The sequence below is a fragment of the Saccoglossus kowalevskii genome, chromosome 1 (assembly GCF_978046115.1).
Source record: "Saccoglossus kowalevskii chromosome 1, keSacKowa6.1, whole genome shotgun sequence".
NCBI lineage: Eukaryota > Metazoa > Hemichordata > Enteropneusta > Harrimaniidae > Saccoglossus > Saccoglossus kowalevskii.
The window spans coordinates 43898980-43910134 of record NC_140641.1 but is presented as its reverse complement, the minus strand read 5'-3'; the positions used below and the strand labels follow the sequence as shown (position 1 = coordinate 43910134).

General features: G+C 31.8%; 1 protein-coding gene across 2 annotated transcripts in view; it reads left to right on the top strand.

The window, feature by feature from the left end:
* Positions 1-5615: 5615 nt before the first annotated feature.
* LOC100375624 (uncharacterized) overlaps positions 5616-11155 on the top strand; it is a 51643-nt gene continuing 46103 nt past the window's right edge. Inside the window, exons 1-2 of one of the 2 annotated variants that reach the window (XM_085502413.1) lie at positions 5616-5860; positions 7591-7667. The gene's annotated coding sequence lies outside the window, so the exon portion shown is untranslated. Of the gene's footprint in view, positions 5861-7587; positions 7668-11155 lie in introns of both variants that reach the window. The other variant, XM_085502411.1, reaches the window with a different exon arrangement.

The window sequence follows — 11155 nt, the reverse complement described above, 5'->3', positions numbered from 1 at the left end:
ACATGATAATCAATGCGAAAACACATTGTTCTCGAGAGAAAAAAATGAATTTCTTTTGGTATTGTTTTATAACCGTAGAACTAACATGTATACATTCCGAGTTAGTCTATTGAGAAATTATAGTTAAAAATGACTAAGGATTTTGTATATTCTTAATAAGTTTGGGCATTCCTTGACCTGTGCTAACCACTGTTTCTTCACGTGCATGAACGCAATTGGGTCTATCCGATATGCAAACATAAGAGGCGGTAGTCGCTACGTATGCGCGAGATATATGATGAAGGTTAGTTAGTACCTTCAACGAGTACAAACTGTGACGTTACGAAGCTTTAATTAGGTATTTTTAGGTGGTTGGAAAGTATCGAAGGAGTCACCGACGGCAATTAGTGCAAGTCGCGCCCAGATAAAACTTCATACTTGTGATTACCATTAGAAAAGCGCATCAATGTTAATCAACACAAATGCCGCACATGCGCAGCGCGACGACTGTCGCGCTTTAAATCTTACCCCGTACTACTATTGACCCGGAAATATTATGTCATCATACCTACGTTCTATTGTCCCAGCAATATTACATGATCTGACCTACGTTCTAATATCCCAGAAATATTATGCGATCTGACCTACGTTCTATTGTCCCACCAATATTACGCGATCTTAACTTCTATTGTCCCAGCAATATCACGTGATCTGACCTACGTTCTACTCTTCCACCAATATTACGTGATCTTAATTTTTATTGTCCCAGCAATATTACGTGATCTTAACTTCTATTGTCCCAGCATTATTACGTGACGGTATATAAAAGAGATCTATTGTACCAGCAATATTACGTGATCTTAACTTCTATTGTCCCAGCAATATTACGTGACGGTATATAAAAGAGATCTATTGTCCCAGCAATATTACGTGATCTTAACTTCTATTGTCCCAGCACTATTACGTGACGGTATATAAAAGAGATCTATTGTCCCAGCAATATTACGTGATCTTAACTTCTATTGTCCCAGCACTATTACGTGACGGTATATAAAAGAGATCTATTATCCCAGCAATATTACGTGATCTTAGCTTCTATTGTCCCAGCACTATTACGTGACGGTATATAAAAGAGATCTATTGTCCAAGCAATATTACGTGATCTTGACTTCTATTGTCCAAGCAATATTACGTGATCTTAACTTCTATTGTCCCAGCACTATTACGTGACGGTATATAAAAGAGATCTATTGTCCAAGCAATATTATGTGATCTTAGCTTCTATAGTCCCAGCAATATTACGTGATCTTAGCTTCTATTGTCCCAGCAATAATACGTGATCTTAACTTCTATTGTCCCAGCACTATTACGTGACGGTATATAAAAGAGATCTATTGTCCAAGCAATATTACGTGATCTTAGCTTCTATAGTCCCAGCAATATTACGTGATCTTAACTTCTATTGTCCCAGCACTATTACGTGACGGTATATAAAAGAGTTCTATTGTCCAAGCAATATTACGTGATCTTAACTTCTATTGTCCCAACAATATTACGTGATCTTAACTTCTATTGTCCCAGCAATATTACGTGATCTTAACTTCTATTGTCCCAGCACTATTACGTGACGGTATATAAAAGAGTTCTATTGTCCAAGCAATATTACGTGATCTTAACTTCTATTGTCCCAACAATATTACATGATCTTATCTACGTTCTATTGTCCCAGCAATATTACGTGATCTTATCTACGTTCTATTGTCCCAGCAATATTACTCGATCCTATCTACGTTCTATTGTCCCAGCAATATTACGTGATCTTATCTACGTTCTATTGTCCCAGCAATATTACGTGATCTTATCTACGTTCTATTGTCCCAGCAATATTACTCGATCTTATCTACGTTCTATTGTCCCAACAATATTACGTGATCTTATCTACGTTCTATTGTCCCAGCAATATTACGTGATCTTATCTACGTTCTATTGTCCCAGCAATATTACGTGGTCGTAAGTAAAAACAGTTCTATTTAACAGCAATATTACGTGATCTTACCTACGTTCTATTGTCCCAGCAATATTACTCGATCTTATCTACGTTCTATTGTCCCAGCAATATTACGTGATCTTATCTACGTTCTATTGTCCCAGCAATATTACGTGGTCGTAAGTAAAAACAGTTCTATTGTCCCAGCAATATTACGTGATCTTATCTACGTTCTATTGTCCCAGCAATATTACGTGATCTTATCTACGTTCTATTGTCCCAACAATATTACGTGATCTTATCCACGTTCTATTGTCCCAGCAATATTACGTGGTCGTAAGTAAAAACAGTTCTATTTAACAGCAATATTACGTGATCTTACCTACGTTCTTTTGTCCCAGCCTGGAAATATTACGTGGTCGTACGGGAGTTCTGTAACAATAATAGAACAGTGCCGACAAAAATGACACTCTTGAAAATATTATTTTAAGTACCTTAGTCTAATTGCAGGTCAAATGTCTTTCTTGCTAACGGAATGTGTAATGGGTCCATCCCTTGACCTTGGAAGACGACGGAGACCAATTACAGCAATAATACAAGCTGATAACGCTGCCCACCATTTGTTGTAACCACCACCAAACAACCAGGGATAGTTATAACAAGCAATCCAGGTCAGTAGAGGCAATGCCATGTAAAATGCTGCAAGTATTTTGGCTTTTCTCCATTCATCCACCATTGTCGATGTTCGTGTTTAATACAATCTCAAATAACACCATTTGGGGTCAAAGATTTGTCACGAAAACAAATACCATGTTTATAATTAACTAGAATTGGTTTGGTTAGTAGAGGGCATACTAAACACCGGCACACAAAGTCGGATATTAGATGAATAGTAAATAGTTATGTTTTCACTCACAAAAATAGCCATTATGATATTTATTTAGTATGTATGGATTGAGATAATTATGATATTACTTATTAAATTAGTCAACATGTATGGATTGAGATAATTATGATATTACTTATTAATTTAGTCAACATATATAGATTGAGATAAATATGACATTACTTATTAAATTTGTCAACATGTATGGATTGAGATAATTATGATATTACTTATTAAATTAGTCAACATGTATGGATTGAGATAATTATGATATTACTTATTAAATTAGTCAACATGTATGAATTGAGATAATTATGATATTACTTATTAAATTTGTCAACATATATGATTGAGATAATTATGATATTACTTATTAATTTAGTCAACATATATGGATTGAGATAATTATGATATTACTTATTAAATTTGTCAACATGTATGGATTGAGATAATTATGATATTACTTATTAAATTAGTCAACATGTATGGATTGAGATAATTATGATATTACTTATTAAATTAGTCAACATGTATGGATTGAGATAATTATGATATTACTTATTAAATTTGTCAACATGTATGGGTTGAGATAATTATGATATTACTTATTAAATTTGTCAACATGTATGGCTTGAGATAATTATGATATTACTATTAAATTAGTCAACATGTATGGATTAAAATAATTATGATATTACTTAATTAATTTGTCAACATATATGGATTGAGAAAATTATGATATTACTTATTAATTTAGTCAACATATATGCATTGCGATAATTATGATATTACTATTAAATTAGTCAACATGTATGGATTAAGATAATTATGATATTACTTAATAAATTTGTCAATATATATGGATTGAGATAATTATGATATTACTTATTAAATTTGTCAACATGGATGCATTGAGATAAATATGATATTACTTATTACATTTGTCAACATGTATGGATTGAGATAATTATGATATTAACTTATTAAATTAGTCAACATGTATGGATTGAGATAATTCTGATATTACTTATTACATTTGTCAACATATATGATTGAGATAATTATGATATTACTTATTAATTTAGTCAACATGTATGGATTGAGATAATTATGATATTACTTATTAAATTAGTCAACATGTATGGATTGAGATAATTATGATATTACTTATTAAATTTGTCAACATGTATGGGTTGAGATAATTATGATATTACTTATTAAATTTGTCAACATGTATGGATTGAGATAATTATGATATTACTTATTAAATTAGTCAACATGTATGGATTGAGATAATTATGATATTACTTATTAAATTTGTCAACATGTATGGGTTGAGATAATTATGATATTACTTATTAAATTTGTCAACATGTATGGCTTGAGATAATTATGATATTACTATTAAATTAGTCAACATGTATGGATTGAGATAATTATGATATTACTTATTAAATTTGTCAACATATATGATTGAGATAATTATGATATTACTTATTAATTTAGTCAACATATATGGATTGAGATAATTATGATATTACTTATTAAATTTGTCAACATGTATGGATTGAGATAATTATGATATTACTTATTAAATTAGTCAACATGTATGGATTGAGATAATTATGATATTACTTATTAAATTAGTCAACATGTATGGATTGAGATAATTATGATATTACTTATTAAATTTGTCAACATGTATGGGTTGAGATAATTATGATATTACTTATTAAATTTGTCAACATGTATGGCTTGAGATAATTATGATATTACTATTAAATTAGTCAACATGTATGGATTAAAATAATTATGATATTACTTAATTAATTTGTCAACATATATGGATTGAGAAAATTATGATATTACTTATTAATTTAGTCAACATATATGCATTGCGATAATTATGATATTACTATTAAATTAGTCAACATGTATGGATTAAGATAATTATGATATTACTTAATAAATTTGTCAATATATATGGATTGAGATAATTATGATATTACTTATTAAATTTGTCAACATGGATGCATTGAGATAAATATGATATTACTTATTACATTTGTCAACATGTATGGATTGAGATAATTATGATATTAACTTATTAAATTAGTCAACATGTATGGATTGAGATAATTCTGATATTACTTATTACATTTGTCAACATATATGATTGAGATAATTATGATATTACTTATTAATTTAGTCAACATGTATGGATTGAGATAATTATGATATTACTTATTAAATTAGTCAACATGTATGGATTGAGATAATTATGATATTACTTATTAAATTTGTCAACATGTATGGGTTGAGATAATTATGATATTACTTATTAAATTTGTCAACATGTATGGATTGAGATAATTATGATATTACTTATTAAATTAGTCAACATGTATGGATTGAGATAATTATGATATTACTTATTAAATTTGTCAACATGTATGGGTTGAGATAATTATGATATTACTTATTAAATTTGTCAACATGTATGGCTTGAGATAATTATGATATTACTATTAAATTAGTCAACATGTATGGATTGAGATAATTATGATATTACTTATTAAATTAGTCATTGTATGGATTAAGATAATTATGATATTACTTATTAAATTAGTCATTGTATGGATTAAGATAATTATGATATTACTTATTAATTTAGGCAGCATATATGAGTGAAAGAATTAGGTTTTTACTTTTGGAAACAGGTTGTTGTCTGAATGACGTCACTATGGTATCGCGTCTCATAGAGGGCGCACTCTCACGCCATGTCATGTGTCAGATATTCCAATCGTGCTGTGTCGTTAAGTTGTCCGAATTAGAGAGGCTATTTTCGTTGACATTGCATTCTTTTCGGTGATACTGACAACGGATTCGGTGAATATGTAAAGTATTGATGTAACAAAACCTGAAATGTGACGCGTGTAAGCTGCCACATATGGTGTTACACGTTGTACGCCGGATCGAGCCATTGCTTCAATTGCAATACCAAAACCGTAAGTATAGGACGAACACTATTTTCTGGCTTTACTCGGGTATGCCATGTTGTAATGTCATGGACAGTTTTTGGTGACAGCTGGTCGTCACATGGTAAAGTAGCGAATATATGCTGGCTAGTATTTATAAAAATAATTTGCTAATGTGTGCGTCTGCGTGGTCTGATCTTCAAACAAACGCATACAGGGACTCTAGTCAGTCCGTGGCTCTGATAGGGGTGAGCTCTGTATGGTGTTCTGCTCGATAATTGGTAAATTGCATTCAGTACGCGGATGACTTGGCAATTATTTCTTAGTCCGCGGACAGTCTACAAAACTGTCTGATCAAACTAAATGATTATTGTACAAAATGGTACCTAAATGTTAATGTTAGAAAAACTTAAGTAATGATATTTAACAACAGTAATTGTTTAGTAACAAATATGAATTTCAAAATAAATAATGAATAGATAACATCTGTTAAGGAGTTTTGTTATTTAGGAACCATTTTCACACCAAATGGTAAATTTAAATAAATCAGTCAAATCTAAAAAATAAAGCTATGAAAGCTTTATTTAGTATACGTCACACTATACTAAATCATAAAATGATCTCTACAAAACTAAGCCTTAAACTTTTTGATCAACTCATCTCTCCAATTTTGTTAGATGGGTCAGAGATTTGGGCCAATGAAATTACGAATGAAAACAATTACTTGGAGCAAGCATGCAACCACTTTTACCGGTTTATTTTAGATGTTAGTAAAATAACACCATTGATTAGTATAAGAGACGAAATTGGTAGAATTCCTATAAGAATTAAGGCAACTTTATCACTAATTAAATATTGGCACAGATTGTCTTTGTTACCTGAAAATTATATTCTAAAAAGTGCACTTAAAGAAACAGTGTCTTCAAACTCAAGCTGGATAAAACATGTTAAAACAATATTTGGACATGCTGAATTATCTGAAGTAAAGAAAATATATAATGTGGGAAACATCACTGAATTAACAAAATTGTTGAAAGAAAAATAAAAAAATAAATATATACAAACATGGTAAATGTCCCATGGAACAGGTTTGTAGTTCCATGAGGAAACAAACTTAAAACGTATAATTTGTTTAAAATGGAATATGAATTTGAAGGATATTTAACAGAAACTCAGGACTTCAATTTGAGAAAAATGGTTACCAAGTTTAGACTTAGTGACCATAATTTGGAAATAGATTTAGGCAGGAGAAAATTTCCAAAAATTGAGGCAAACTACAGATTGTGCAAAAAATGCAACACAGGTACTGTAGAAGATGGAAAACATTTCATCCTTGACTGTTGCTTCTTCACTCAAGAAAGAAATACCCTCTTAGAAGACTGTAAATTAAAAATGTGTAGTACAACTAACCGAAATTTAATATTCACCTGCATTATAAGTAGTAGTACTGCACTTGCAAAATACTTAAAAAAACACAATTTATAAAACCTAATCGTAATACGTTTTTTTATATATATCCTTTATTTTGTTTTGTTTGTAATTTTGAAATTTTTGTTGTCTTTTGTTTATTTGTGTTTGTTTTTTTCTGATCTGTATCCTTACCATACAGCACCCTACGATGGTGCAGTTGTGTAATAAAGTTAAAGATATCTGTGAAGGTTGAAGAACGCATACACTATAAATGCTTTAAAGTACAATCTGCACAATTATTGGAAATTAAAAGTTAATCTTGGTAAATCAAACACAATTGTTTTCAGAAGAAGTGGGAAATTGAAGCAATAGTTGTGTTCAGGCTACACCAACACGGGCCAAGAAAGTGCAGATTGCAGAATAACAGGTAAGGAGTATCATTGTTGATTGTCATGTCGAAAATGGTGTAGTGAAATGAATAGCTTTGAATATAATAGTCAATTTTCTAAATTACCATTGATTACAATGGCTTTCTTGGTGCTAAGTGTTCATGCAAATGTCGTTAGCCTGTGCTAAGGTCTGGTCCGAGTCTTAAAAACAGATTAGATTTCACCAATGTTTTCTTAGCACAGGCTAACGTTTTTGACCTCTTAGGCCATGCTAAGGAGCTGTGCATGAATTTGCCAGGTAACTGAATCCACACTTCTAAAATTGGCAGTATTAGTTAACTTTTTACAGTGACAATTTTTCAGTAATTCCGTGTGATGACAGAAAAATAATCAGTGACTTTAATATTTATGTATTAGTTTGAATTACCATGCCAATAATCATAATGTGCTGTATAGTAGATACAATGTCTGACGTTGTCATCCACATTGTTGTAAGCACTTCTTTATAGCCAAGATAACTCAAGTCATTTTTGTTCATTCATTCTTAAACTTTGAAATATTATCAACCAATATATAATTGCAGTTGAAGTTTTGTATAACTTGTTCATATATTTATGGAGATATTAATAAAAATCAAGAGTTTGTAATTGAATGTAACAGATGTCCGTCTCTGAGTAGAAACATGCTACCAACACAAACTTAAGGTAATTGAATGTAACAGATGTCTGTCTCGGAGTAGAAACATGCTACCAACACAAACTTAAGGTAATTGAATGTAACAGATGTCTATCTCTGAGTAGAAACATGCTACCAACACAAACTTAAGGTAATTGAATGTAACAGATGTCTGTCTCTGAGTAGAAACATGCTACCAACACAAACTTAAGGTAATTGAATGTAACAGATGTCTGTCTCTGAGTAGAAACATGCTACCAACACAAACTTAAGGTAATTGAATGTAACAGATGTCTGTCTCTGAGTAGAAACATGCTACCAAGACAAACTTAAGATAATTAAATGTAACAGATGTTTGTCTCTGAGTAGAAACATGCTACCAACACAAACTTAAGGTAATTGAATGTAACAGATGTCTGTCTCTGAGTAGAAACATGCTACCAAGACAAACTTAAGATAATTAAATGTAACAGATGTTTGTCTCTGAGTAGAAACATGCTACTAACACAAACTTAAGGTAATTGAATGTAACAGATGTCTGTCTCTGAGTAGAAACATGCTACCAACACAAACTTAAGGTAATTGAATGTAACAGATGTCTGTCTCTGAGTAGAAACATGCTACCAACACAAACTTAAGATAATTGAATGTAACAGATGTCTGTCTCTGAGTAGAAACATGCTACCAACACAAACTTAAGATAATTGAATGTAACAGATGTTTGTCTCTGAGTAGAAACATGCTACCAACACAAACTAAGATAATTGAATGTAACAGATGTCTGTCTCTGAGTAGAAACATGCTACCAACACAAACTTAAGGTAATTGAATGTAACAGATGTCTGTCTCTGAGTAGAAACATGCTACCAACACAAACTTAGGGTAATTGAATGTAACAGATGTTTGTCTCTGAGTAGAAACATGCTACTAACACAAACTTAAGGTAATTGAATGTAACAGATGTCTGTCTCTGAGTAGAAACATGCTACCAACACAAACTTAGGGTAATTGAATGTAACAGATGTTTGTCTCTGAGTAGAAACATGCTACCAACACAAACTTAGGGTAATTGAATGTAACAGATGTTTGTCTCTGAGTAGAAACATGCTACTAACACAAACTTAAGGTAATTGAATGTAACGGATGTCTGTCTCTGAGTAGAAACATGCTACCAACACAAACTAAGATAATTGAATGTAACAGATGTCTGTCTCTGAGTAGAAACATGCTACCAACACAAACTTAAGGTAATTGAATGTAACAGATGTCTGTCTCTGAGTAGAAACATGCTACCAACACAAACCTAAGGTAATTAAATGTAACAGATGTTTGTCTCTGAGTAGAAACATGCTACTAACACAAACTTAAGGTAATTGAATGTAACAGATGTCCGTCTCTGAGTAGAAACATGCTACCAACATAAACTTAAGGTAATTGAATGTAACAGATGTCTGTCTCTGAGTAGAAACATGCTACCAACACAAACTTAGGGTAATTGAATGTAACAGATGTCTGTCTCTGAGTAGAAACATGCTACCAACACAAACTTAAGGTAATTGAATGTAACAGATGTCTGTCTCTGAGTAGAAACATGCTACCAACACAAACTTAAGGTAATTGAATGTTATTGGATACTGAGTAGCTTAGATTGAAAGTTTATATCAAATAAAAAAACAAAACAATCGTACATGAGATAATTTTACTTTGCCTGTATAATTAGATGAAAGAAAGGTTTATGAGAGGGAAATGTCTGTCCTTCTCATTGTTGTTGTCTTTGTTTTAAATCCTTGTTTTTTGTGGCTGCAATAACTGTTTAACAGCAACTATCTTGTACAATTTTCAAGATACATGTATATGTGAAAATGAGGCTAAAATAAATGAAAAAATCTAGACATAAAAAGAAGTGCAGACATTTAATCGTTAGTTCAAATAGTCTGTGCGTTCGTGTTGTTGCCCTGGGGTGACACGGACGCCTCACGGCTGCCGAGTTTTGGTTCAACTGCTATATGACGTCACAACTGGGCGATGTTGGGAAAAAGATAGCAAACTACGAAATCGATAGAAAACTCTGGGCTTATAATTGTGAATGCCCTCACCTCGATAAATACCTAGTAAAAATAGAGGGATGGGCTTCATACTCGGGAGGGGCTTATGATCGGGGAAGTACAAAGTTGGCCTTCCACTTTCAGAATACTGTGGTTCAAATGCATAATGCTCTAACCCAGACCACATTAATTTGATTGTAAACAGTGGGAAAAATAATTCTTCAGAATTTTTGTATTAAAAAAAAAGCACATTGTGCATATAAAAGTTGAGTTTATACTAGTAGTGTCCCACAATGCTTGGCAGCATGAACGGCTATGTACAATGGCGTATACAAATGTGATCAGATACTAAAACGTCATAGCTTTGAAAAGTACCCGGATGTTAAATATGTTCGTTCGTTATTTATTCCCCTCCATGAATGGCCTCCATGGTGTTTAATTGCAAGCACTTCAAATGCCTATCCAAGCTACAGTTATAATTAAAACAACATTAAACCACTGCAATATTATTTTGAATACAGTTTAGAATATACACAACTATAAATTAAGGCTGCATTTAGGTTCGCTTTAAGTTACACTCACACTGTACTGTACATATATGGTGATTTTGAAATCAAGCTAAGCTAAAAGCTAGTTTAAATGTTAAGTTATGCCCAGACTGATCTGTAGTAGTGAGGAGAATTTTGTCTGACCAATCAGCACACAGCTTTTGAAATGGCATAACTTGTTGTAACCTTAGGTTCATCATTTCACTGACAATGTTTTATGAACTGTGTTCTAATTGGCTACAGGCTGGAGTAAAATTT